At 39.8% G+C, this 27,549-nt stretch overlaps 1 protein-coding gene across 3 annotated transcripts in view; it reads right to left on the bottom strand.

The window, feature by feature from the left end:
* Window positions 1-27,549, bottom strand: part of RASSF8 (Ras association domain family member 8) — an 88,427-nt gene that overhangs the window by 21,044 nt on the left and 39,834 nt on the right. The window contains exon 2 of one of the 3 annotated variants that reach the window (XM_074587338.1): window positions 25,850-25,939. The exons of 1 other annotated variant lie outside the window; for it this stretch is intronic. The gene's annotated coding sequence lies outside the window, so the exon portion shown is untranslated. Of the gene's footprint in view, window positions 1-25,849; window positions 26,003-27,549 lie in introns of all 3 variants that reach the window. One more of the 3 variants, XM_074587350.1, reaches the window with a different exon arrangement.

Raw genomic sequence — 27,549 nt, 5'->3', positions numbered from 1 at the left:
ACTGATCTGAACGCTAGTGGTTTTCCTATGGGCTCGGCTTTTCCAGTAGCTGCTTTTCTTCTGCATAAGCAGATCCACTAGCATCACGGCTCACACAAGTTCATTTCTACCTAGAACTGCTGAGCTGCCGAATTTCAAAAATTTCAAAAGTAACAATTCCAAGAAGAATTGCCTTAAAAATAATTAAAAAAAACAAACAAACAAACAAAAAACCAACTACTCCAAAACAAAAGCCAAACCACTAATAACGGTGATTTTTCTTTTAAAAAACCCCAAACAACAACAACAAAACAAACAAGCAAAAAAACCTAATGAGAGGACTGGGTTATTTAAGCAGATAAAGGAAAAATAAACCCTGATAATACGACAAAGAAAGCTCATGTATTCAGCTAATCCAGTATGGATAAAGTGATAAAACTAAAGACAATATTTTTTAAGAACTAAGTACCAGGAAAATGGATAACAGGAATAGAGTAAAAGAAATCTGAAAGCTATTTAGAGGAGATTACTAAAGGCAAGCAGGGTAGGGTTACATAAGAAACATGGAATCTGATGATGCTGATGGATTTAACAGAACTGCACGCAGAGGCAGAAATGGTGCAGGAAAAGCTACGCAAATACTTAGTACAGCTCATGTTTACAGTCTAATCAGAGCTATTTTCTCCCGATGAAGTGAACATTTTGTTCTGTATCAAAAAGATGTACTAGTGCAGCCCTCAAGCTAGAGTGGGAAGATGATTTCCCTTCTACCACCAAATACTTCATTCATCAGCTGACAAATATCGACACGGGATCCAGGAGACAGACCGCTGATCCAGGAGACCTGACAAGCTGTGGCCATCAGCAGCAGCACACCTCAAAGCCCGTTCGTGCCAGAGAGGTCACACCAGAGCGAGAGGACAAGCTTTAGCGGAGAAGCGCTAAGCAAGTCTGCTCTAAGGTCAGCCCAGCACACATCCCAAAACCCCTGTCCAGAGGTACCCATTTAGAAAACAAAAGAAACAGGAGTAAGTCCAAATGCAGAAGTAAAACCAGATTTCAAATATGCCTGTATAACTGATCAGCAAAAAAGTGATAGCTTTTAAGAATACCAGGGTATACAGAAGTAGAGTCTTTTGAGGGATTAGTAAGCACCTGCAAACCCAAAGAGTCACAGAGTTTCAATAAACATTTTCACACATAAAGCGACACACTTCAAAGAAAAGTACTATCCGCTTAAGTATTAACAGCGTACAAATAGAGAAACACTTCAGTCAGGTAACACTGTTTTAATGTACCAATAAACTAAGCAGAAGAAAGTTTTTTACTAGCCTGTAATATAACAGTGACTGAGAAAACACCTAACAGGCCCCATCAGCGACCTCCGTTGTTTATTCCCGGACCAGCTGTCTTCACAAATAAACAGACCCCACATTCCAAGCCCAGCTGTAAGGAACTATATTAATTAACTTAATATCTTGCTGAGAGTTGAACAGTTCAGATTTACTGGCACGAAATAAGCCATCTCTCCATGTGACAATGCACATGTCAGCAAAGAATCCGACAGCTCTAATTGTTTTTCTGTCTGTCAACATCATCCAAAGTATTATCTCAATTTAGCAAGGCAGCAAGGGCATTTTTTTCCCCCCAGTCAGCACACAATGTACAGTCTTGCATTCAGTGCAGTTCAGTTTTGGTCATCTGTTTTTCTACCATCCACCTTTTAAAAAAAAGAAAAAAAAAACAAAACCCAAACCTAAAGGGAGGCATCATTTAATAATGAAATATTTGCTGACACTTCCCATTTTGAAAACAACATTCACCAAAGCAGCAAATGATCTGAACAAAGTGTCTTTGAAACAGGCCGAGCCCAGGAGAAATATTCCCATTCGTTTTCTTACAGGGCGAACACTTTTAATAGACTAAAAGCAGCCCGCAGTATGTTCTTCTTTCTGCCAGACCGATATACAGGGCTGAATTAAAGTACCGCATGCCCCACAAGTGCTAATGGGATTCTTTCAGAGATCTCTTGGTCACTAAAACCAGCACACACACGGACTTTAGAAACTCAAGATCTACATGCTGAAATCACGGTGTCTCATTATAGTTTCGAAGTAAAGCTAATCTATAATAAGTCAAGAAAAAAAATCTAGAGTTAGTTTGATTTCTAGGACTGTGCAGTAGAAGTTTACAGAGAAGTCTGAAAACCAGAAAATCTTTTGGCCATATGTCCATCTCTGCTTCCAAATTATAACACCTTTTTCTTAGCTTTTGCTTTTCCTTCATATGTATTCAGTTCTTCATTTGCCGACAGTTAACTCGTACCATTATTAGCTTCTTTGTCTTTCCGAGGGTCGTTTTGACAGCCCCAAATGCATTTTTTCAACCTGAAGTTTGCGTCCAGATGCACATCGTGCTTTTGCAATAGAGAAGACAAAATTACCCTTACCTCCAATACTGGAAAAATTTCTCTCTGAAGCCACTGGAAGGGGGCAGTGAGGGAGGAAAAGCTCGCTTGAGGTTTTACAATCATGTAAGTTCAAAACCAGTTCACCTTAGGCATAACTTCTTATTTTAACAATAATTGGGAAGAGGAATGCAAAGCTAATTTACTGAGGAGAGGTACACAAGCCAAAGCATGCCTCTGAATATAGCTCCCCCCTAGTTTTTCAGGGATCAGCTCCATAGTGACAGGTATTCCTGATTGGAACCAAGCATTGGAAATCTGACATTCCCCAGCTACCTCCTCCCCCCACCCCTCTCCCATGTGCTTTTTGTTCTCCTCTACCTTGCCTGAAGCCTCCTCAATTAAGTTGTTTGCCACGCATTAAACAAGTTTTCCCTAAATTCTCCTTTTACCCTAACTGGATGATGATACCTTATTCTTTCAGATATTTGTTCAGTTTTTAAGTGGAAAGAAAAATCCATTTTTTATATATGTATATATACACATATATATGCTACAATTCCGCTACCTCTTCCCAGCTAGTTTACAAAAAGGCTGCAGCTTCACAGGTGACAGGCAGAACTGACAAAGCGCAAAGGGCTTTTCTTGTATTTAAAAAAAAAAAAAAAAAAGAGATAATTCCAAGCAGATGTTTGCAAAACCTATCTATCCTTGACATAAGTGTTAAGTCACGAGGAACTCCGAGAGCTAAAATTAAGATGCTGCTTTCACCTTATTTCTAATTTTTAGGAGGTACACATCAGCTGAAAGCAGCGTGCACCTCAAATCAGGGCTAAAATCCTGCTGCAGCTGAAGCCAACTGCAGAATTTTGACCAACCACTTCAGTTATTTTCTGTTCCCCCAACCAATAATCGGTGTGCTGTTTAGTATACTTAAAAGTAAGCACGCTTTCCTTCATAATTAGCTATAACCAAACATAATCTAGAGTTCGGCACTTCCCCTTTATTTCTCATTCTCTGTGCATTACGGCCAAGTTGTGCTCCTTGCCCTTCCTTATTATGACGCCAGATAAGGCTCTGGACAAAGAGGCAGCTTGTTTCACCCAGGTTGGAAGCTGTTAATAAGGATAGTTAGCGCAAGCAAGGCTTGATTGGAAAAGGAAAAGAAAAAATCCAAGTACAAATAAGACAGTTCAGCTAACCAGAAAGAGCTTATAAACCATCCAGAAGAGCATGACAGCACCCCCTGTGAATAGGAAGGCATTTGGCACATCCTCCCTACCATAAGCATCCTCTTACAGAGCAAAGTAGCATTTTCCAGATGGAGACAACTGCAAATACAGAATTGGCTACTGGATACGAACTAACTACTATTTACCAAAAAGCCTCCTCTCCCTTGGATTGATGAAGGAGAAACATCCTACAAAATATGCTGCTTCCCGTCAATAAATGGGCAAAAAACCTTTCAAGGCAGGGTCAAGTCAAAACACAAAGTGTAAATCTACTGCACACAAAATTTTATTAGAAAGGAACAGGTTGTGGTTTTGAAATCAGTGTACGACTTTCTCTGAAAAAAACAAAAAGTGTTTATACAGAGGTAGCATCCAATATTTTTAGTGAGACTAAGTGATTTCCTCTTGTGGAGTGTTATTCTTTTACTATTCCAGAAGAATGCTCAGAGATAATAAGCACTGCTTAAAACAAACAAACCAGAGGTCCCACAACCATGAAGATGACAGTGTTGCGAACAAGCCTCAGAGAGAATTTAAGCACCAAGGAATTTACCTCACGTGAGGCTGGCCAAGAGATGGTTTAACACATGCCTGTGTGAAACAGGCCAAAATCCAGATGCCACAAGTGATATCCAAGCCACATGCAAACTATACACATACGCACTATCTATGAGAAGACAAGGCAGCACCAATATATGAGTTTGTATAAACTCGAAACTACAAGAGGTTGTTTCCAGCAACAACAGCTGCCAGAAATCTTGCCTCCAGAGAACCCAGAATTCCCCAGAAGTTCCAAAGTCCCAGTTTCCCAGACAAATTACTAGTCGACTTGTATCCAAGAACCCTCAACTGCCTAGTGCAAGAGCTGTTGCTTGCTTTGCAGTTTCTCCTTGTGCCATGCAGCTAACAATATGGGGGGGAAAAATGAGGAAAAGAAACAATTGTTTTGAAGCTGGGGATGCTACAATAGGCGTTTTCCCTAGTTACAGAACATCCCCCACCTTTCCTTGAGCTACAATCTTTACGGCACAGAAAAGTCAAATCGGAGGTCTCTCTTTTCTTTATATCAGTGAGTACCGGCCAGAAAAAAATATTCACTTGTTTTCCTTTGGGTGCGGGAGCGTGCAAAGAGAAGGTTTAAAAAAAAAAAAAAATATATCATTCACACCTTTTGTCATCTCTTTTAAAGGTAAATGTTATTAATGGCAATATCAAGTGAGTTATTAGTTGAAATAATTCTTCCACCTTGAAAACTGTATTTTTATCTTCAGTATTTTAATTCTCAGTCTGATTTCTGACTTCGGAAAGATTGCTTTTCTTTAGAGCATCTTCTTCCCTCACCAAGTTTTAATCTCAGCCCTTGCATGTCTTGATTTTTCATTGCCGTTCTAAGCCATCTTTGTCCAATACGTAATTTGTTTCCTTTTCAGACACACAGAAACAAGTGACTGCTATCTCAAAGGCCTCAGCACAATCTGTCTCTTACCCTCCTTCCCCCCACCAGTCAACAAAAGGGATGGAAGCTGAATGGAGTCTTTGCTGTCCTGGTGACCTTTAACAAGCAAGATGAAGGCCACCCCGGTATACCAAGATCATCAGCGCTCTTCCTCCACTATTACCAGTTTGCTTCATTGTACCATGGCTCATGATTACAAGCAACAAACTGAAGAAACGTGAGATACCATTTAGCAATGGTTTAGCTGCAGCACCAACCAGTATTCACTAGGTTGGGAGCTGCAGTACAGGAGAGGAGAGAGCTAGAAAGCTTCGTGATCATAGACTGTGTCTAAAATTCACACATTGATGGCTGGAGTGCCATCAATATGTGAATATTGATATGGATTCATATGCATTAAATAAACATCTCATGATTCATCATCTCAAGTCACCAGGCATACGTTTACTACACCAAAATGTCTTCAAAAGCCCTGTAAGTATTTGTTCTTCATTAGTACCAATGACATTGGAGTGCTTTCAAAACCCATCACAGCCTGTCACACCTTGTATCTTGACTCAGTTTTGAAGCCACAAGGCTTGACCCAACCATGTTCCATAACATTTTCAAATCACCACAAAATGTTTGAAAGAAAACAAACCAGCAGGTGAGCTAGTGAAACAGATGGCTTATTAACAGTGACCAAATAAAAAGGAACTTTTAATAACATAACCTTGCATTTTTAACAGGAAGTTTCACACCCTCACACTTGAATTAATTCAACAGGAACAACTCTGAAATGAATACTCTCCTTTCCCTGAGATTAGATATAAAAAGCGTCTGCACTCCACATAGACTTGAGGTGCAAAAACCCAAGGGCATTTTGAAGAGGGTGACAGCACTCAAGTCGGAGTGTCCCAAGCATCTTTGCTTCTACTAACTAGATTTCAGTCAGACAATTTCAAAGCTGAAGTTTAAAACTTGAGTTAAGAGCATTATATTTAGGATATGTACCAGCAAACCAAAACAATATTTGATGCAGTGCTTGCTTTCAGCTCTTGAGATTGATAGGATTTATTTTGATACAAGTCTGAATCCAGTTGAAATTGGCTTAATCACTAAATCCCAACCTTGAATCTGTTTCAGGATCAGGACTGAAGTATCATCCTGCAGGTGGTTTTACATGAAGCACTCCTTTTCCTTACTCCGTATTCCAGCTACTAACAAACAAAATTATCAATATGAAACATCACAGTCCTACTAGAGAGGCAGGACTGAATGGACCCATCCTAGAAAGCTTCACTGCTCACCACCGTTCTAGGAAGAGTTGGAGAGTTGGCAGCAGCATGGCAGAGGTTAGGACAGTTAGCAGCTGGGATGCGTTTTACTCTGTGGCAGATGAATATCCTTTTCCAGATATGTTAGCAAAGGAGACTGCGCTGCATATAAACTCTGTGACAAACAGCTCAAAAAAGTCACATGCATTAAATAAACATCTCATGATTCATCATCTCAAGTTACCCGGCATACATTTACTACACCATAATGTCTTCCAAAGCCCTGCAAGTATTTGTTCTTCATTAGTACCAAACATGTAGTGCAGTTGAGAAAATAGCAACCACAACTTTATTAATAACAGCAACATTAAGTTGAAGTCACATTTATACACCTCTAATATGTTCTAAATACAGCGTGGGAGTGAAAGAAAACAAAACAAAGAGCAGAGGAATAAGCAAGCTATTTCATTGTAGAGGAAATATTTATGTGAAAGCTACAATATAACACAGCTTACTTCAAAGTTGCCTTACACCTTGAGATGCCCTAGCTTCAAAGGAGAGAAAACAGGTCATTCTCTCCGCTGGTTTCAAGGAAGACCCAGCCCCAACCCGTTCAACATTTTCCCCTCCCCTTACAGTTTGTCTGCAAACACTTACAGCCAGTTGAGAGACTCATTGAAGACATTTGTGTGCAATTGCCAATATTTACGCTAACGGCAATGAGGTCATCTGCTCTGTTTTGGCAAGAACTGGCTTAATTCTTGGTTTTGTAAGGCCAAATCTGTTCTTTACACTTCAGTCAAGCCCACCAGCAACACTTGCTGTGCTTTGTCATTTGACTACAGCCACCCTGAGTCTGTGGTGGCTGTACTGTGGAGAAAGTGTGGCATTCCTCGGACTCCAAACATTAACCAAGGGCAAATACAGCTCAGAAAAAATACACAAAACCCCTTATTACACTCCCCACATTTCAAGATACAGACCAAAGCCCAACACCTTCTTCCGCTACATTATTGGGAAAGTTGCGTGTAAACGGAGTCTGTTTCTCCACTTCAGTGCTTGCGCTGAGGGATGCAAGAAATAAAATGCATCTTACAATTGAAATATCTATTTAAATTTGAATTATCTGAAGTTTTAAAAGTCAATTGAGTATATGGTTTAAAGCCATGCTACTACATGACTACTGAAAAGAAACCTCACTGTAATTAAGTTCCTGAAACAGAAATAAGGTGAAGCACTTTCAACTTAATAACATAACTGTTTTAAAAAATTATAATCTCAAAGCTTTATTCAGAGAGCAGCTACATTATTCATTAAAAATTAGATGAGAAAATGTCACGTTGCTCTCCTGGCAACCTAGAAAAGTCTGCAAGACAGAACAGAACATATTTCTACAAGGAGTCTTTAAACAGTTAAGGCAAGTAAGAGAAACAAGTGGGGGGGAACCCATCCCTTTCTAAAATTTACATTAGGCTATGCTTACTTCCATATTTCCCCAAGTACAAAAGAACCTTTTTGCTTCTTCTATTCTCTATTTATAGGACTCAACTGGCTCACGTAAGAATGTCCCCTCTCTAGACAATTGTGAGCTTGGGTAATTTTATTTATTAGAGCAACATCTGAGGGAATCGTAACACACAGCAATAGCTTAAGGACTAAAATACTTCAACTGCGTTACTTAGTTCCCCTAGTCCTGTTTTCGGTGCTATAGCAGTGCTACAGCCAGCTCTTAAGCCAAGTCTACACTACTTTGGCCAACTGGCTGCACTGCCTCAAAATGGATGTGGAACTGCAACGCCACCTCAGGAGAAGAATATACTTAGGTATCTCTCTGCTCTATTCAGCTGATAATTTTAGGGAAGCTGTTACAAACTTTGTACTTTCTAAACCACTAATTCTCTTTAAGTTTGCCTAAAACTCACTTAAGAGGCACAAAACTCACTGAGAGGGGCAAGAAGTGTAAAGATGAGTAATGTTATTATAGACATACTTCCCTTTGGGAAGCTCTCTTACGAAGATCACACATGGCATTCATAGAATGACCCAGCAAAGAGCTCTTCAGGAAAAACACGACGCCAAAAAAAATTGACAGCAACTAAACATAAGTCACAGTCTGCAACACCCCTAGAAAATGGATATTAGGTCAATTCAAGATAGCAAGGAAAAAAAAACAAACTTTTCATTTTCCTATTCCTACCTTCTTTCTCTGTAGCAATAATTTGTAAGCCAGCATCACTTTCCACTTATCAATTCCCCCCGTTTTCAGACGCTGTCTACATTTTGTACCTGCTGAGATACAGCCTTTCGTTACAGGCTTTCATCTCAAGTCTTAATGACTGCATCTTCCTCAGCAAAACCTTGTCCATTTGCGTAGTATGATGATGTCAGGACAGTTTTCTGGAGTCAGCAGGCGTGCCAAAAACAGACAGAGCGAAGTAGCCCTCCCCTTTCTCTAGTACATTATATGAGATCTACTTCCTTTCATTCAGGAAGTCCTTCCACAGTCACCTCCGCCCTTCTTATTTCTCATATATTTTTTCCAAGTGAACTGTACCGCTTCACGGTTCATTTGCAAGAGTCACCTCAGACATGTGCATAGAAGAGAAACTCCACCAAATTACTGGTTCAATGTCCTTCAAATTCTCCCTTAACCTACTTCTGCACAACACCTACCAAAACACAATGGATCAACAGGTGGCACATTGTGACCCTACTTTTCACGCTAACTGATCTTATGCTACTGGTCTCCATGTGCCCTACAGACACCTTAGGCAGGGGTGTACATTCTTTTAGGGGGGTTCTCTTGCCTTTTAGAGAGGCCAAGACAAATGGTGGTCTGCTTAAAGAGCTCCTGGAAAGCATCCAGAAGACTGATAACTTAACCGAGCCTTTTTGGGAATACGTTTGTCCCAGCAGAAGGAATTTTAGTATCGTTCCTCCTCTCATGGTCAGTCCTCACAATATGTCTTTGAACTTCACTATGAGATGCTTGGGATGCCATGCACTGGTACTGAAGAACACACCCATCCAAGTTAAACAAAACAGCATCTCAGCTGCTCCATAATGGCGTGATAAGAGTTGAAGGTGCATTTTACATTATATGCGTACCCTCTGGGCAATCATCAAACTGCTTATGAAGTACAAAGTCCAGCTTGCGTTGTGGTTTTTTTTGTTGGGGTGGGTTTTTTTTTTGGTTTGTTTGATTGATTTTTGGTGCGGTTTTTTTTTTGGTTGGTTTTTTTTTGTTTGTTTTAAAAAAAATAATATAGCAGAAGATTGAAAGATTGAATGAGGACATTTGTCAGTTCTACTGCTTGCTCTTACCAAACCTCAAAAATAGCCATTTCTGTGGACCACTCCTCTCCCCAGAAACAGGCTGTGTCATTCTGTTAGCCTGTGTTAGCCGTCAGCAGCAGGGAATGAGTTAATAGACAGGGTTAAGGATTTAGACCTTTGTGACAGATCTTAACAAAAAGAGCCTGGCCAGTCTTCTTTTAAAAAAGAAGTGGTTGCTGGTATTTCTAATCTTTATTGATATGCAGCTATGGAAGCCTACAATACCAGGTAATATTAGGAGGCCAGAATGGCTTACTAAGCACAATTACCTAGCACACAATCTAAATCCTGGAAAGAACTCAAGGCAACGTGCCTACAGAAAGTTTCTGCTACTCGTACGATAGTGAACAAGTGAAGACCTAAAATTATATAAAATATAAGCATTAAGGAGTCCAGACATTGAAAACATGACATTAAAATTAAAAAAAAAAATTACAGAAGTACAATATATCAGAAAAGAGAATTAAAGTTTGGGGTTTTTTTAATGAGCAAATTGAAAAGCCACATTAAACATTAATGTCCAAATTACCCATGTGCTTCTAAGCATCTTTATCAAAAAGAAAGTATCTATTCCTCTAAAGAAGCTATTAGGCATTAGCAGTCCTGGGAAACAGTTCAACATTCTTGTCCATGGTTTGGACATCCTCAGCACAGTTACATACGAAGTTTTCTTGGGTTTCCGTTCAAAATAGAGTGCACAATTGAGTTTTACATTATATGCGTGTAATGCAGGCCAGCTTAAAAAAAACCAAACCAAACCCCAATGGTAGTCCTTGGGACACCTGCATTACTGAAGAGGTGACAATAAAGGTCTATGGTTTAAATAGCAACTAATTTAAGATGATTCACATTGCACACATTTTTAAGTGTTTCATATGTTGTAGGGGCCTTAATTTCCAGAAAGCGCTGAGGTCTCACGCTCTGCAACTTGGATCACTTCAAACACCTCAAACGGCATAGCCCAAAACTGATGTACTGTAGTGACTCAAAATTTTGATCTCATTTACTAACATCCCCATCTTCTCTTTTTATTTTGCTTAAGGTTTTCCCTGCATATTTTCATTCTAAGGGCAAATCATCTTTGTGTTAATTATTTTAGAGGAGTGATCTTCAAGCTTTCCAAGGAACCCCTGGCAATTTAAGTCATCTAAAGAATCTTCCTCCTCCTGCTTTCTTTTCTCCTTCTCATCTCATTTATAGAAACAACTTCTACTGTCACCATCTCTCCTCACAAAATGACTGCACTGTGACGAAGTCCAATATGCAAAGAACAGCAACAAACACCAATTCAAGTCTTCATGATCTTCTCCCTTCTCCTTCTCTTCTTCCTTTCTTCTACTGCGTAAACAATGCAGCCATTGGTATGGAGACATCTGAGCAACCTCCACAACAGCAGAACAATATAATATAATAATTGAAAACACATCCTGCAGCTCCATAGATGTACATAGTTGTTATGACCAACTTCATATTAAAGACTTTTGTATACTATAAGGGGAATGTATTAGGATGGTTACAATAATTTAATGGTTATCTGCTAGAAACCAAGTATGACAAATTGGGCGTCGTAACAGAATTTGCAATGGAGTTCGTTGCATTTCATGATCCTGCTTCTCAATGTATCCATGCCCATTCAAAACCAGGAGGACTAGATTGCTCAAACCTTGACCATTTTTAGAGTGGAATGTTTTCACATAATTAGTAAGTTGTGCACATAAAGGTACCCCACACTTAAGTCCTTTGAAAGGCTGTTTCTGAAGGCTAATACCACATCCGCTAGAGACAGAGTTTCATATCTCTGAAGGGAAGGCACTGGAAGAGGCAGGATTGCAGGGCAGCAGCCTTCCATTGGGAATGGGAAGATCTCAGACCATCTCTGAACCCCTAAAAGACACTTTCAGCTCTGCTGTCTACAAGCTAGTGATTGTTCACTCAACTCCTGCTCAGATTTTGGCTAACACACAACTCATGCTAAGGCCTGATGTATGCTGGGAGCAGCGCCACTAGGTCAACGCAAGGGCAACACATAGGCAGGACATAGTGGCCAGAAAGAGACAAAGGTCATTAGACAGCCATCATCATCTGCAGCTTACTGTCACCCACAGCCATAATCCTTGCATACTGGTTGTCTGGCAGTTTCTTCAGAATCTGCTAACTCCTGGAAATGGTGTAAGACCAAACTTCCAACCTGGAAGGTATAAATATGTCAGCTTACCCAAAAAAGCTTTTGAAGCAGATCCAACAGCAGCTGGAATGCTGAGGCTTTTGTGCTTTCTCGTGACACAGGGGATGCCTGCAGCATGACAGAGGAAGGATGAGTACCCTCACCGTCGACTAGGTAACTGTTTTGCTCATATATACATGAATTATAAGTTGAAAGTTACGAATTGGAGAACTTGAGTTAGAAAACTCATGAATTAAGGGATGAATTAGTGAATTCACATACTAGACTAGTCTGCATGAAGGGGACCGAACCTTTGTTTATTGCATCTGTTTTCTTTACTGATGAGCTCATAAAATAAAGCTTCATTTACAGAGTAAATGTTGTCCTATAAATTTGAGGGATGCAAATGGAATGTGACAGCTACATACTGAGATTGATAAGAAAAGGGGAATCTCCTCACAATGTTCCAATCACAAAGTTTTGATGGCTTTCCTCTTTTTGCTTTTAGAGGCAACATACTTCAGCAACATTTTGAAAAGAAAGGATTAAACCTGCTCTCAATGGAAGAAATCCATTGTGACCTAGAGATCACAGACAGGTCACTTTTAATGCATTTTCACCATAACCTGAATTTGAATGCAATTTCCTCCTCAACATACTGACCAGCCTAAACTTTGACCCAGAACAGCTACTATCATTGCCTGAGAATTCATTTGCACGTATGCAACCAACACAGTCAAAACCAGATAGTTATAGTTTGGATTTCTCTTGTAAAATGAAACCGTGGTGCGAACAATTACAAGAAGAAAAGTACAATCAAAACTTTCATCTCCTATTTTCATTGCCAGACAATGTCTGCCTGGACAGGAATCAGTTTGCTTTCACTGCAATATCTGCATCCTTTGTAGGTGGTCACGTCCATTGTCCTCCCAGGGGGATAAAGAAAAATTCTATGCATGGCAACTTCTGAGTTTCCAACCCTGTATGTGGGAGCAGTCCGCAGAAGAGAAAGCCTTTAATTAAAAACAACTTTGGAGCTGAAGTCCTGCTTGTTCAACTATTTGCAGTCCTTCCACTTACAAAAGCTCACTGGGATCCTAGATACAGAAAGGTGAAACATTCAGGCTGAGCTAACCAAACTTGAGAGCTTTCAATGCTAGTAATATGCTTTCTTGCTTTAGTAGTGCTTTAATACTAGGTGCATCCAGAGATAGTATAATACCTCCAAATATTTCTGAAATCTTTGCTTTCACGAAGTTAAGGCGCGTTCAACTATGGCGTAAAGCTTTACTCATGCAATCTCATGCCTTTTACTAGAGAAATAAAAAAATGCTAGAGAATAGTAACTTCATCTGAATTCCACTGCTAGGGCTGGGGTCATACTGTTTCCATGTGCAAACACCATGTGGTATATCCTGTACTTTGCTGACAAGAAGCAATCTAATACTAGGCTTCTGAATCCTAAACAAACAATATTGTAATCCACTGTCAGCTGCACATTAACTGCGGCGCTTTGTCAAAACATACTTTTAAGGATAAACATGCTACGAAACCTGCAGGAAAAAAAGATCAGACACTAGCCCTGCCTGAGTTCTAATGCTTTCTTCCAGATGCCACCACCTCTCAAATATCAGCCTTGCAGAAACGCAAAAGCAAATGGGGGTACGAGTTCTTACCTTCACATCAGAACAAATACACTGCCGCATGAGCGCTTTGAAGAATATTATTTTGAATAACAGTGTCAGAACAGATATCCGAGCAGCACGGTTTCAGGCTTGAAACCAAACTCCAGCTGATAGTACTTCAACTTCCAGAATGGACAGAAAAGCTTTAGAAAACAGTATTTAAGACAGCGATGAACGACATTGACTGGAAGCAACTCTGTAGGTTACGTTCTCTGGTAAAGACAGACCAAGAACAAGACTACCTTACAGGCACCCTAAACATTGCTGCATTCTTTCTGTCTCCAGGAATGGACTTCATAAAACCGGCAGTGCCCAAACCCCCGCAGAGACAGATGCACTTGCAAATGCATCTCTCTTGCGTTCAGGCTTTTCAGTCAGGCTGCATGAGGATGGGGAACAGTCACAGCTCAGTCTTTCTCAGGAATTTTCGTACCTAATTCTCTCCTTTGGATTTGAATACTAGACCCAGGGACAAGGAGCAGACTGCATGTAGTAGCTCAGAGCATTTACCCCTGAAATGGGAAAGCTGGGTTCTAGACTCTTCTTTGTTCGAAGGGCCTCAAATCCCATCTTTTACTTTCAGGTAAGTATTATGCTAGATGATGGCACGTATCATTCCTCTTCCTGTCATAAAGGCAAAAAAAAGCCCCAAAACATACATGAGACTGTGGAAAAACCAAGAGGGATTTTAGCTCTACAGATCTGGTAATTAAAGTCATTGTTATGGTACGGAACAATTTTCAGTTCCTCATACTGCTTACAAAGTTTGGATTTGAAAAAAAAAATCCTTTCATATTAATGTGTACACAGTCCTGGCAGCAAAAATGAGAACTCAGGAAGCTCACACTGTATGTTTCCCAAAGCACAGAGAAAAATGTCCATCAGGGTCTCCAGTACAGTACTGCTGGGTGAATATGAGATTAACTTTCAGAGTGTGAAACACAAAAGCCATCTCTCAAACACTCTAAAAGACCAACAGTGACTAAAACCAGGACCAGATGTATATCCCTGCATGAGTTGTTCAGTAATAGGAAAAAAAAGAAATTTACAACTTTTATAAAAACCCCAATCATTTAGTATTCTGAAAGTATTAACCCAACGGAAGACAGACAGACACACCTTCACACTAAACTGAAAAATATAATTCACTGATATTTTAATATGCCATGGGGACAGCAAAATTTGAAGAAAACACACTCCAAAGCAAAAGAGTATATCAGCTTCATTTTAGGACATACTTTGGATAAGTGCTGGATCATCTAGTCCAGTCTCAGAAGTTCTCTCTATCATAAATTGCTCTACGATTCTTATTGCCCGTCAACGTGTAACAGCAGGTTAATACAAACACGCGCATATTAACCGGGAAGTTAAACAGTCAGTGGTGAGCTTACCCAAAGCAACTTTTATGTCGGGGATCAAGTAAGACTGACTGACCGAATGAATCAGCACCAGAAACTGTTATTAAGTTCTGATTTCAGCACCCAGGGAGCAGTCGGAACAGTTAAAGCTTCTGTCCTGTTGTGCTAGCAGATAGCTATTAGGATTTCTTGCTTCTGCTGACACTTCTTGCGATGTCACAAGATGAGAGAAAATGAAGAGTGCAGTACGATATAATTGGTAGATAACGTTTAGGCCCCAGTCTTTTTTGTCTTTTTTTAAAAAACAAAACAACTTTCTTGCAGAGGTCAAGTTGCCCTTCAAGTACTTTATGAAACAAGATTTGCCTTGAAGCCCAAACCTAGTTATCTAATATATGGTTAGTTTCAACCTTGAAGTTGTCTCTGACAAACAGAAGTGCCAAGGATGTTGCCTTGGCCCAAAGTGGCAGAAAGCACTCGTTTTCTCAAGCGGAGGGAGTCTATTACAGAACAACGTTATTTTCACACTCACTGGGAGACAAAACTCTCCCTTAAAGCATGAAGAAATTTTGATAACATAGAGCTTAGGAAACCTGCACAAAACTTTCTTAGCCTACTTATGTCCTGTGGCTTCAGTGCCAGCTCGTTGCAAGAATGTGTGGAAAGAGACTAAAATTGCACCAGTGAAGGTGTAGAATGATCTTCAGGCTCCGAGATCCTTAAACTGGCCTAGGGCTAACATAGTCTCTACCCGTGTGGAGACTAAAAGAAATCTCTTGCAGAGGTCAACCTACAGTCTCAATATTTAGCCAGCATTGGCACTCAAAAAAAACCCCAAACCCCACACTCCAAACCCCTTGCGTGTCTCCTGAGAGAACACAGACAGTTACATGCAGGTATTTGCTCATTGCAGCAAGAGAAGGTTGAAGAAAATGCAAAACACTAAAACACAGCGTAAAGCCTAATTAAACATAGGAAACCTTAATTCTATTCCAATCCAGTGTCGCATAACTCACTGCCAATGGAGCTTATTGTCTAAACTATCAAACAAGCATGACCTTCCTCTCACTTAATAGAGGAATCAATCCTAGTAGGCCAAATGTCAGATGTCAGCAAGCACAGAGTGAGGGATGACATACTGAGTCGCACACAAGCTCTGTTCCATAGCGAGGTGAACGTAACGCAAACCAAACAGAACTGCTAAGGGAACATGGCGCTCAAACCCTCCTAGCTTAAAACTAAAGAATTCAGCATCAGAACCAGTTGCCCAGGCTTATCAAGACATACACACGGCTCAACCTCCAGTTCACCTCTGTGGTTTCATACAGAAAGGCAGATGGCAGTTTTAGAAACACTTTTTTAAGAGTAACTATTATTACTTTACTTTCTTTTATTAAAAAAAAAAACCCAAATAAAATCATACCTTCTGGTACATTCCTAGGAGCTTTGAAGTGAGTGGATTTGACTAATAAGCACATTTTCCTCAATATTCTTAAATTTCTGCGGAAACTTAGCAAGTAAACTGTTGCTGGTATACCTAAGGGAAAGGTTATGCTATTATAATGTCTGCACATGTCTTTATACTCATTTACACCCTTTTTATGCCCCTGCAAAGGGGTGTACTGCAGCTCCAGAGCATATTTTACCGATGTTATGCATAACTCAGAAGTGAGGTAAGAAAAAAATAAAAAGACGTGGTAGATTCAATTTAGAATCTCTAACAGAATAGACCTTTGCATGTCACAGCAAAAAGATATTCTAACCACTTGGGACAGACTATGACACGCCCCTTTCCATGTTATTTTAAACCCTCTATTTTTCTTTACCTGTAAAGCACTTCCACAACATGTTACCAGCACTGAGAGAGCAAAGAGAAGTTGGTGATTTAAATAGGTCTGTAGGTACTTTTGACGCAACTTCCAGGCATTTGAGGCATTTGAGGTTCCACTGTAAGACTGCATTACCACCTATATTTTCTAGATAAATTTATCTTTCCAGTTCGGACACAGCTTTTGTACCAGTTGCATGCAGGGTAAGATTCATATAGCCACTATGGAACCGAAAATTGAAAGTTTAATGTGTTACTCACAGAAATCTGTATTTTCTCCTATCTCAGGCTACACGAGCTCCGAGACCCAAACTGCTGCTACCTATTTTTCTAGGTGTTCCCTGCATTCATGTTTAAGTATTGTATTTTGTAGAGCTACACTTCAGTGAAAAAAATATGAAGTTCTTTAGCTATGAAGAGAGCAAAGATTTGCCTCCCACCCCCTACACCACCCCTGAGCCCCCCTCCCCCACAAAAAAAAACCCCCGACCCTGTAAAGAAACTCTTTAAGGGAATGCTGAAGAGATTGAAGTAGACTGTCAACTACATCATACACCGCTGATGTCCCTTTTCTTTGTTTTCTTGTGATAAAACCATTGTACTTTTGACTACAATGTTCATCTTTCAAACATAAAATAAACAAGGAAGAAGGGTGACTTCTTTTTCTCCCCAAATTCTGAAGTAGATTTCAATACCAAGATATGAAGCAGTCTTAAATCTCACCCAAAAGCTTTCACTCCATATATCCATCAGAAGTTAGGCTAGCAGCACTACTTCTTGTATTTTGGTTTAGCCATTGCTCTTCGTTGAAAGAAATGTCTTAAGACACTTTGTTTGGAAGTTAGAGAGTACTAACTGCCCCAGGACCCCAGCATGCTAAGGTTGGGGAACAGAGCGTTCCAGCCAGCATCCAAAGAGCTCTGAAGACCAGGGATAGCATACAGTGGACATTAAGAAAAACTTCTTTCATAGCAGGGTAGGGTAGCCCTGGAACAGGATAGCCAGGATGGATGTGAGAACTCCCACCCCTGTGCACGCCCCTTTTCAAGCCATGGACAGGTGAAATCCACAGCTGACTTTATACTGTGTTGGTGATGGTTCAGTTTGGGCAGGACGTTGGACTACATGACCTCACGAGGACCCTTCCAGACAACATTTTCTATCATCCTGTGAAAAAGGCGGTAAGAGTACAATGCAGGGGAAAGGGAATTATGCAGCTTGCACGTTCTGAATAGTAAGCAAATATTTATGACTTTGACAAAGGCTCCCACCTTGTGTTGCTTTTCAGAATCAGTACATAAATAACACAAACCATTCTGAAAATCTCTGATAACACTACGCTTGGCAAAGATACTTCTCACGTGGCTGCAACAACCCTGTTAACAACACGCATAAAGCATGTAAAGATACCTAACAAATTTGTAAAAGTGTTTTTGTCACATCTTAGTTTGAGAGTCAGTACTATCACGTACATTTATTTGTACCTCCACAGCTTGCACTACGTGTACGCGATATCAGGAGCTGAGCTAGACCACCGTATAAGCATGTTGACCAACAAATCAGCGATGAATGCTCACTAACATACAGCATAGCAGAAAGCAGCCTACACGTGCTTTAGACATGGACTGCCAGGTTCCTTTCAGCAGCAGAGAAATACAAACAGTGCTTCACCCTTACATTGACTCTTGTGCTGAAGTCAAGAAAATCATACAGGTTTAGAGTGAGGAAAGCGCTAAGCTGACATTGTAAATTAACATGAGATATATTTTAATATATCTCATGGTTCTTGCATTCACTTATATGCCATGACTTTTGTTTCAAAGAAAGGGATGGAGAGTGCAGTTGCATGAAATGGAGGAGACAAACAGGCCCCAAAACTGAACAACTCCCATTTTTCCAAGAAAAGAAGAAGATCACTGATTACAAAATGAATGAAATCATCACTGATTACGCTGAAATGCCAAGGCCATATTAATTGCTACATTAAGGTGCTTGAATAAAGTCTTTGTTTCTATATTTAAAATTCCAGCAAGCTTCTTCCATCTATTATAGATATACTTGGAAATACTTGAAAATAGCAAATAAGCTTAATCCTTACAAGACCCTTAGTAGAATAACACATTTCAGCTTATTGACTGCATATCTACTTCAGATGGTAGTCGTCTGATGTTTATGTAGTTAAATGACCAGAACCAATCATGACAACCATTCGTTCGTTTGTGTTACAGGAAGCACAGTAACGGCATTTTCTCTTTGAGTGCTATTACAGCAACCTGACCCTGTCTGAGCCTCTCAAAATCAAGTGCCTTTCTTAAGTCTTACATTTCTAAATCAACTTAAAAACATATGGAAGAGTCACTCCTCTCCCCATTTACTGAAAACCCTGTTTGAGCAAAGTCATTAATTATCTGTTGTCCTGTTTGGATAGACAGAGTTCTAAGAACATCTAAATAACATCTCAGAACTTTTTCGAGCATGGGGAAGAAGAGTGAGCATACACACAGTAGCTATGTTTTACTTACTCTCTTTTTACCTTTTACATCAAAACGGTTGCCTATTGTCCAAGCCAAGAAAAAGATAACACTGTTTCAACTAATAATAGCAAACTACTGGTGATCTATATTACAATATTAAATTAGTATAGCAGTGTTGGTGTTTGTACTTCGCAAGTAAGCTTCTTGGATATGGTAAGAGAAGACACATTGCCAATCTTTACTACATAATCTACGAACACCATCATGGTTTACAAGATCTTATTTTCAACTCATGAACACAAAGAGAGCGTCACAAGCCTAAAGAGGCTCCAACGCATGCTTCGCTTCGTACGTACTAGTAGAAATACATGCAGGAAAATTAAGCATACACATAATTCCTCTTGAGAGCAAGGGTCTGACTACAAACATCTGTAAAAATATGACTTTTCTCCAAATGAGAGCAGAAGTGAAATAGAGTGCATATACCAGTTCCTTGCCAACACCCCGGTTTAAGAGATCTTTATTTTAAAAAAATAAATAAATAAAAAAAAACAACCAAAAAAACCCCAAACCCCAAGATGCGGATCACCTATGCCCCAAGAAACTGCGCTAATCATGAGGCTACAGGATTTTAACGAAAACTATTCCAGGCACGCTCTCATTTTGCATGCAAAACCAAGGTGTTCCCTGCAATGTGGACTTTGAACCCCAGCAATCTCACAGAGATACAGCCATCAAGAGAGCGAGGAAAGCAAGCTGTCTCAGTGTACCGTAAGGAGAAGATTCAGCTGAGGAATCCTGCTCAAATGCCCTCTGGCAAGGGAGAGGCTTGGACCTTATTTACAAGTGTGCTCACCACTGATCCGTTAAAGAATATAAAGCAATGAGTTCTGGCAGTCTAACCCTTTACTTCCCTCCTTTAGCAATAATCCGAATTGATGGGAAAGCCTGGGGATGAAACAAAAAGCTGAAAAGTTTGATTTTCCTGAAAAAAACAAACAAAACCAGAAACCTCCACAAAAGCGGTGTGCGTGCGCAAAATAAATCCTTAATTTTTCTGTTTTGAAAAGGACTTTGCTGGTGAACTGAAAAAGACCACTCTGAAAATAATAATTTCCTCACCCAGCACAAAGACACATACATAACCACAGAATATTTGTTTTTAGAAGAAATCTGGAATGTTAACCTTTTGCTTTTGTTTGAAAGCACATGGGCTTTCAGCCTTTTTTTTTTTTGGTGAAGAAACAAAGCCGTGTTCTGGATTTCAAAGAGATGCTTTGTCCAAAACATAGTAATTCTGTTACAGGTGACAGGTGTCAGGCTTGGCCAGCTTGGAGACAAGCAGTAGTTTTCTACAGCTTCCTGGAGAAGCTTTAAAGACTTCAATTAGAAGTCTTCTCAGACCTAGGAAAGGTTATAGAAAACAAATCTGAAATTCCAAAGTACAGAGCTAAAGAGTGAAGACAGGCATCCATGTTTCACTTCCTATTTAGCGATGAATGATCTGAATGTTAACTTGAAGGTATTTGTAAGTGAGATTTTTGCAGATTTGACAGGTGAGAAGCTTTAAATTTGACTCCATTTAGTGGCTATTTTTTCTTCCTCGCTTCAAGACACCAATTACTAAAGTGTGTTTCCTTAACAACTAAAATTCAAAAGGTAAACTTTTATTTCTTTAAAGCCTAGAAATTCTCATTTTTAAACGCTGTGAAGCTATCCTTTGTAGGAAGCAGTCTACAGAACTGCCAAACCTCCATGGAAAAAAGAAACAAGACTGTATCAGAATGATGTGCCTCCAAAAAGCAGAGTTTCTTTCCTGACAGAGAGAAATTACTAATGTGCATGGCAATTAGTGCAAAAATCAATACTATCTTTGCAGTTGCAGGCTGGGAAACTGCTATGCAAACGTCATAAATGTCATAAACAAAAAAATGTTGAGCCGTTGTCAGAAGTTGGGTAATATGCACGTATTTTTTCCTCTCAAATGCGACGGCTGTGTATCATTATACACCTATCAGGTGAGGCCTTTTACATCTTGCTCCTACAAATAGTAAATATTGCAGAACTCTCCAGTGATTGATAAATTAATAGAAGCCAAACTATGACCTCATAAAGGTCAGTCAGGCTAGTTTAACATTTAAAGTTACAGTGCACAGGGAACGCACGATACCATTCTTTTCGCAGCTTTATAGAAAAAGCCAGCACAGCAAGTGCAGCAGTGTGAGGATGCCAGCCTTGCCAAAGCTCAATGAATTCATGAACAGAAGTATGAAATTGTTTGCCTGCAACATCAAGGGTTTGGTCGCAGCAACCCATGTCCCAAGTAGTAAAGAGTGAATCAAACATTTTTGAAGCAGAAAAGCTAGGCTTTCCGCTGTCTCTTCACATAACTGGCATTTCCACACGCCAGCCTCCCCATCCTTTATTGTCAATTGTTTCCAGACATATTGTCTCCACTTCAGCGACATTCTATTTTCAGGTGCCCTCAGCTGACAAGATAATGATGAATCCCAATTCAGAAAAAAACAACTGACAGAATTACTTTTTTTTTTTTTTAAACATAAGAGCAGCATATTTCCTCAGAAACATAGTCATAGCATTCAACTTTAAATACATTTCAGAAACTTGAAGTACAGGTGCTACAAATGTAAACAAATCATTTAGATCTGGATATAAGATCTGAGTTTTATGTAAGGACAAATTTACATAGGACAGTAAGAAAGGAAAGGAACATCACCCTGAAACAAGAAAGTAAGCAGCTACAAGTAATAAAAATGTGAACAAGTGAGGAAAAGGAAAGAAACAGATGCACACGTCATGGTATCTTCAGCTATGCTATCCCAGTCTGAACAAGCGCAAGGTCATTGAAGAGTTGCAACACAGATAGCAAGGAAACAAGACATACATTGTGCAGCGTTCAACTCCGGAGCTGGGAGCAGGGAATAGCGACAGAAGAGATGAAAAGCATTTCTTGTAATCCAAAGAATGCAGCAAAATTCAAGGATCTCAGTGATAACATTGTCGAAGCAATCTCGGTTTTTTTTGCTGTACTGACTCAATCCAAAAGACAGGACGAGAAAGGTGTATACACAGTTAAGTTGAAATGTGCAAGAGAAGCAATGAAAGTGCAAGAGGCAGCATGTTTCCTTTGAGATTATTTCTCACATCAACCAGAACTTCCTGGCGTGTCAAACTCCTCCTCAACCAAAGATCCTTTAGAAAGTACCCATGAACTTGTCCCATCTCTTCATTCCTTTCAGTAGATACTAGCAGCAAAGACGGGGACAGGGGGAATCACAGCAAGATCAATCAATGAGATATTTTCCGATTCATGACCTGGGACATTCAGATGAAAAAGAAACTCCACCCTGCTTACATGGCAGAAATACGTTAGTGGAAGGGAGCACACTCAGGTTTGTGAGTCCAGACAACGGCAAGAGTATCTCTTAGCTCAGGAGGGTCAAAAGACATCTACTTCATGCACAACACAGGCCATGAAACACTCCAGCGGTTACAGCTGGAGGATACAAATACACACACATATGTATGCCACATACATGGCATGCGAGCCAGAGCTTAATGCTCAAACACCAACAAAGTCTGGTTTTGTTGCTTATTAAGCTTCTCAGAGCATGTAGTATCTCCCTTTTCTGTGTTCAGAACTTTACAGTTCTCCAGAATGCCCTGTTGGCCTCCAGCTGGCCCCACACCCAGCACTCACAGGTATGAGTTGTATTTATTAGCCTCAACTAGACTCTTCTTCCACTCCCCAGTCACCACAGCTTTGTGGCAAGGAGTTCCACAGATCTAATTCTTGTGGTACGAAGAATTACCTGTGTTTTGTTTGCTTCGAACTAAGTTCTTATTAGCTTTATTTGATATCCACGGGCTCTCGTGCTGCCAGAGTGAATAAAATAAGCCCTGTTTGCCTTCATCTCATTCATGATTTCGCAGGCTTCCCTCCTACGTTAAGCTGTTTTGGACTGAGAAGTCCTAGCTCACTAAATTGCTTACATCTCTCATCATCCTTACTACCCTCTTCCAAGCATTTTCCAGTTCTACTGCCTTCTCTCTAAGATAAGGGAACCAGACTGCAAAATGCATTGGAACCACAAATTTATATATTGGTATAATGTTGTTTTTCTTATGACATTTATTGATTGACACTGAATAAAAAAGTTTGTTTTTTTTTTTAAGTACAAAAATCTATTATGACTCCATGATTTCAGCTGAGAAAAAGTGTTTTAATAAGCCACATGCTACAAGCTGATCCTTTCTGTTGTGCCCCCAAACAGACAGCAAACTGAAGTCACATAATAATAACAAATTAATTAGTGATGCTTATGAGGAAAGAAATTGGTTTATTCAAAACAAGTGAAGGTAAATAAGTAACTCCCCCCATGTGAGGATGGGCAAGCACCATCTTGAAAATTTTCGGCAGGCACATACCTCCTGTTCTCATGCAATAAAATCATTCAAAGAGCATAACTCAAACGGCTCATTTCAAAGTGACAAATAAAGGAGTGACACTCTAGTCACCTGGCAGCTAGCCACAGGTTTGCTCCACTGAAAGGAATTTACTCAACTAGTCACATCAGATACTTAAATATTTTACCTTGGCAGAGAAGAAAACCTGACTCAGTACCACCACATTCACACTTTCCTGGAGTGAAAGGCTAACTATACATACATATATACATATACACACACACACACACACACATATATATATATGCATGCACTCTCTGTCTAAACACCACCCAGGAAAAATAAGAGACCAGTGGCTTTATAAATTCTGCTTGCTCTTTCAGACAACGGGATTATCTTCCTTGCTGGTAGTACTCCACTATACAGAACCATCATATTCTTTAGCAAGAATACGTTGCGTCGGTTGTGGGCAGCAATTAATAATCTGGAAAAGTCTGCTTTAGAAGTGATCAACTGATTTATATTAGAGATACTTAACATGCCCAGAAGGTGAGACTGAAAGTACTGTAATGAATAACCAAAAAGACGTCCCAAATACAGGACAACTTAAGACAGCGTCAGTCTCTAAAGCTAGACTCCAAGACAACATAGCATTTTTAATGCTGTACATGTGTATATATATGCATACACACACATATGTATGCCACACTTCAGCAAAGCTGCTATGTAGTATTCAGAGTACATTTTATATCTGTGTATATGTATTTCTACTAGTTAACATCCTACACTATATGAAGGACAATGAAAGTAAGTACTTTCAGTCACACCATATTATTGCCTATCCTTACATAGCTGCAAGAACCACCAATAAAGGTGCACTTCAGTCTCCTGCAGTAAGAAAAAGCTGCTGAACCTTTATGCTTGCCTGTACTTCAGACACACTGAACTTAAACATGGGACAAGCTATCATTTTGGCAAATGACCACAGTATTTTGTCCTGCTTAGTTATACTGGTCCGTAACTTGCTTCAATTATCAATAGCCTACTACTACAAAAGACTATATTTGCAATAGAAGGACTTGTAGAATGGTATTCTGTACATGAAAATGCTGAAGGAGGTGTGATTGGTATAGATGCTTACCACTTAAAAGCTGACATATGTACATAGGACACATTAGCTTTAAGCAAGGCCTGTAAACTGTGAGAAGCCAGAGAAGAAACTGCATTCTGCTCACGGACTCCAGAACACACTGAAAGAGTGAGTTTCCCCCACTTGCTTCACTGACTTCATTTACACCATAAAACAAAGGACTCAAAATTCAAAGCAATATGAAAAGTAATACCAATGCATAATCTGTCAGTATATATTCTTGTAGTGTTTAATTCCAAGCTCTGATGTTTTCATTACATCAAAAATTAATCCCATTGTCAGGAAAAACAGTATCTGCTACTGTTTTCTTTTCCTGACATCTCTTCTGGATTTTTGGCAATGTCTGACTTGCCAAGCTGAGGATGTCTCCTTATATGCAGCACTGTGTTTTAAATGTATGCTCATGTTAAGAATGGGAAACAGTTGGACAGCAGGGTTGTTTGGAGTACAGTGGGGGTCGTTTACCTAGTCACAGTACTTCTGCAGAAGTTCTATTTAAAGAAAAAAAAAAAAGAAAAGAAAAGAAAAAAGAAGCCCCCCTGCCCAAATGAAGTCAAGAACCCTATCAAACAAAAGGGGATTGGGGCCCTCTGCTCAGAGCACATCTACGGCACAATGCAAGAGGCAACTGCGGCCTGCAATCCCCAATCCCACGTGCAGCCACAGCCGACCGACCGCCCTACAAGTCACCTACCAGCTGTTGCTGGCACTGAGAGCTGCGGCCCAAGAGGGCCCGACAGCTAGAGGAGCCAGGGACAAGCCTCCTCTCATCTGGGGCACACTGCTCGGTGGCAGGTTAGCCTTGGGTGTCCCACTTACACAGCTGGAAGGCGCATATACATCATCACCGGAGAGATAAACTTGGCAGGACCATTGCAGGTCTGCTCTGTAATACAACTACTTGAGAAAACATTGCACAGAGCAGGGGAGCTGGGATCTCGCTCAGATTTCTAACCTTAGGAAGAAAGGAAGAGTGATGAATATGTATTCATGAAGTTCTTTAAGCTTTAGAGTTCTTGGCGTGCTTTATGTGCAACTACTTTCAGAAGTGAGAAGGAAGACTCTTATTTGAAGTTTTTTGGTCATAACATCTTACCTGCAGATGAAAATGCACTTCTTACGCAGTGGGCTTAGCGCAATCTTCTACTCCAGGCATAGGTGCCAACTCTGCTGACAAGGTCAGTTGCTAGAAGAAAAAATTGAAATATTGTTATACATTAGTAAAAACTACTTTCTTGAGGGTAAAGTCCTGTTCCCCCTCCCCCCTTCAATGCCTTGGAGAAACAGTGTTCACATAGCACCTACAGATATGGATACATAACAGCCTGCTACATACATGTAGCATTTTATTTTTTAAAAGTTAGTTCAAAAGAAATGTGGAATACTGCACTTGATTTGCTTCCTCTTATATCTGGTGTGACATTTTTCCTGCTATAAATAACTAAGTGTGGTAAACAACACTTCAACAGCTTTCCAGAACATTAGGAAAAACTTAATCACTGTATTAGGTAGTCACGAGAATCTACCACTGCTGAATTGTAAATATAGGAGATTATTTCACAATCTTCTTTCTTAATTTTCTTTTTAAGGAAAATAATCCTCAAACTGGGGGTGTTCCAGATGTAAAAGCCTCCAAGTGCTCTCAAACTGCATACCCTGACTCCCTTGCAGTAGTGGATCACGGCCAATGCATGCATAAGAAGTCAAACAAACTAGGCAACGGGTAACAAATCCCAAACTGCTGATTAAGACTAATATTAATCACTCAGAAGGGATGCTTATTATAATGATGTTTAACAACATCATTGTGACAGACTTACAAACTTTGCCTAATACTATGTCATAGCCAAGGAGAACATGTGAAAAGTGGTTATTTTTAAACCTTCAAAGACTTTTTGAATAATATTTTGAAGAAACATATCTATTATGTGTAACGGTAAGTGGGAACTTTGCAGTTTGACTGAAGCATAGAAGAATAGATCTAAATCAGCAAAACTTTCCTCTAGTCTTTTAGTGTCTCCTTTTTCACTGTTGTCAGCCACTGAATTTTTGTCAAGACAAACTGGTTTTCTCTTAGTACCTGTCAGAGATATATGAAAAGATTCAATAAGCACCAACTCCAGCCTATGCATGTCATAAGGGTCCAGAAAACAACGAAAACCTCTTATGGATCTGGAAATAAAGGACTGGCCTGTTGTAAAATACCAGACCACGAGCACTATGCATCAAAGCCCTATAGGAGTAATTACTTCTTTCATTATGGCCAAAAACTTCAAGATAGGACATTCAGGAGCTCCAGAGATCTCAGGTACATATCAAATTGTTTTCACGACCACCAGCTGAATATGTATCTTCCATTCACGAACGAATATGCATTAAATTCTTGAGCTGTCAGAATATGTTTTTATGAAGTGATGTTTTGTGCTTTCCACTCTGTGGACCCACTAACAATTACTAATGGGTCACACGAGCCTTTTATTTTAGCTCTGAAATGACGACACTCAGTTTTTGGTGAGTTTATGCCTCCCAGGGAAGCTCCAATTTCATACAAGGAAGAAGTGCTTGTTAAACATCCTTAATGAATTTGCTTGCAGTTACATTACAGAACATTGCTTTAGACTCTCAACTCCAGTTTATTCACCAGGTAGTCATAACTAGAATCAAACATTCATTTGACCTACCACATCAGGTTGTATCACCAGCACTTGAGCCCCAATTACTTATCAATCTCATATACGCACATTAGATTAAGAAAATAAACCTGGTTGCAGGATACAGATGGTGACTCGGTTAATC

This window comes from Larus michahellis, chromosome 1 (genome assembly GCF_964199755.1).
Source record: "Larus michahellis chromosome 1, bLarMic1.1, whole genome shotgun sequence".
NCBI lineage: Eukaryota > Metazoa > Chordata > Aves > Charadriiformes > Laridae > Larus > Larus michahellis.
Note: the sequence above shows the minus strand (reverse complement) of the source record. Positions and strands in the feature narration are given on the sequence as shown.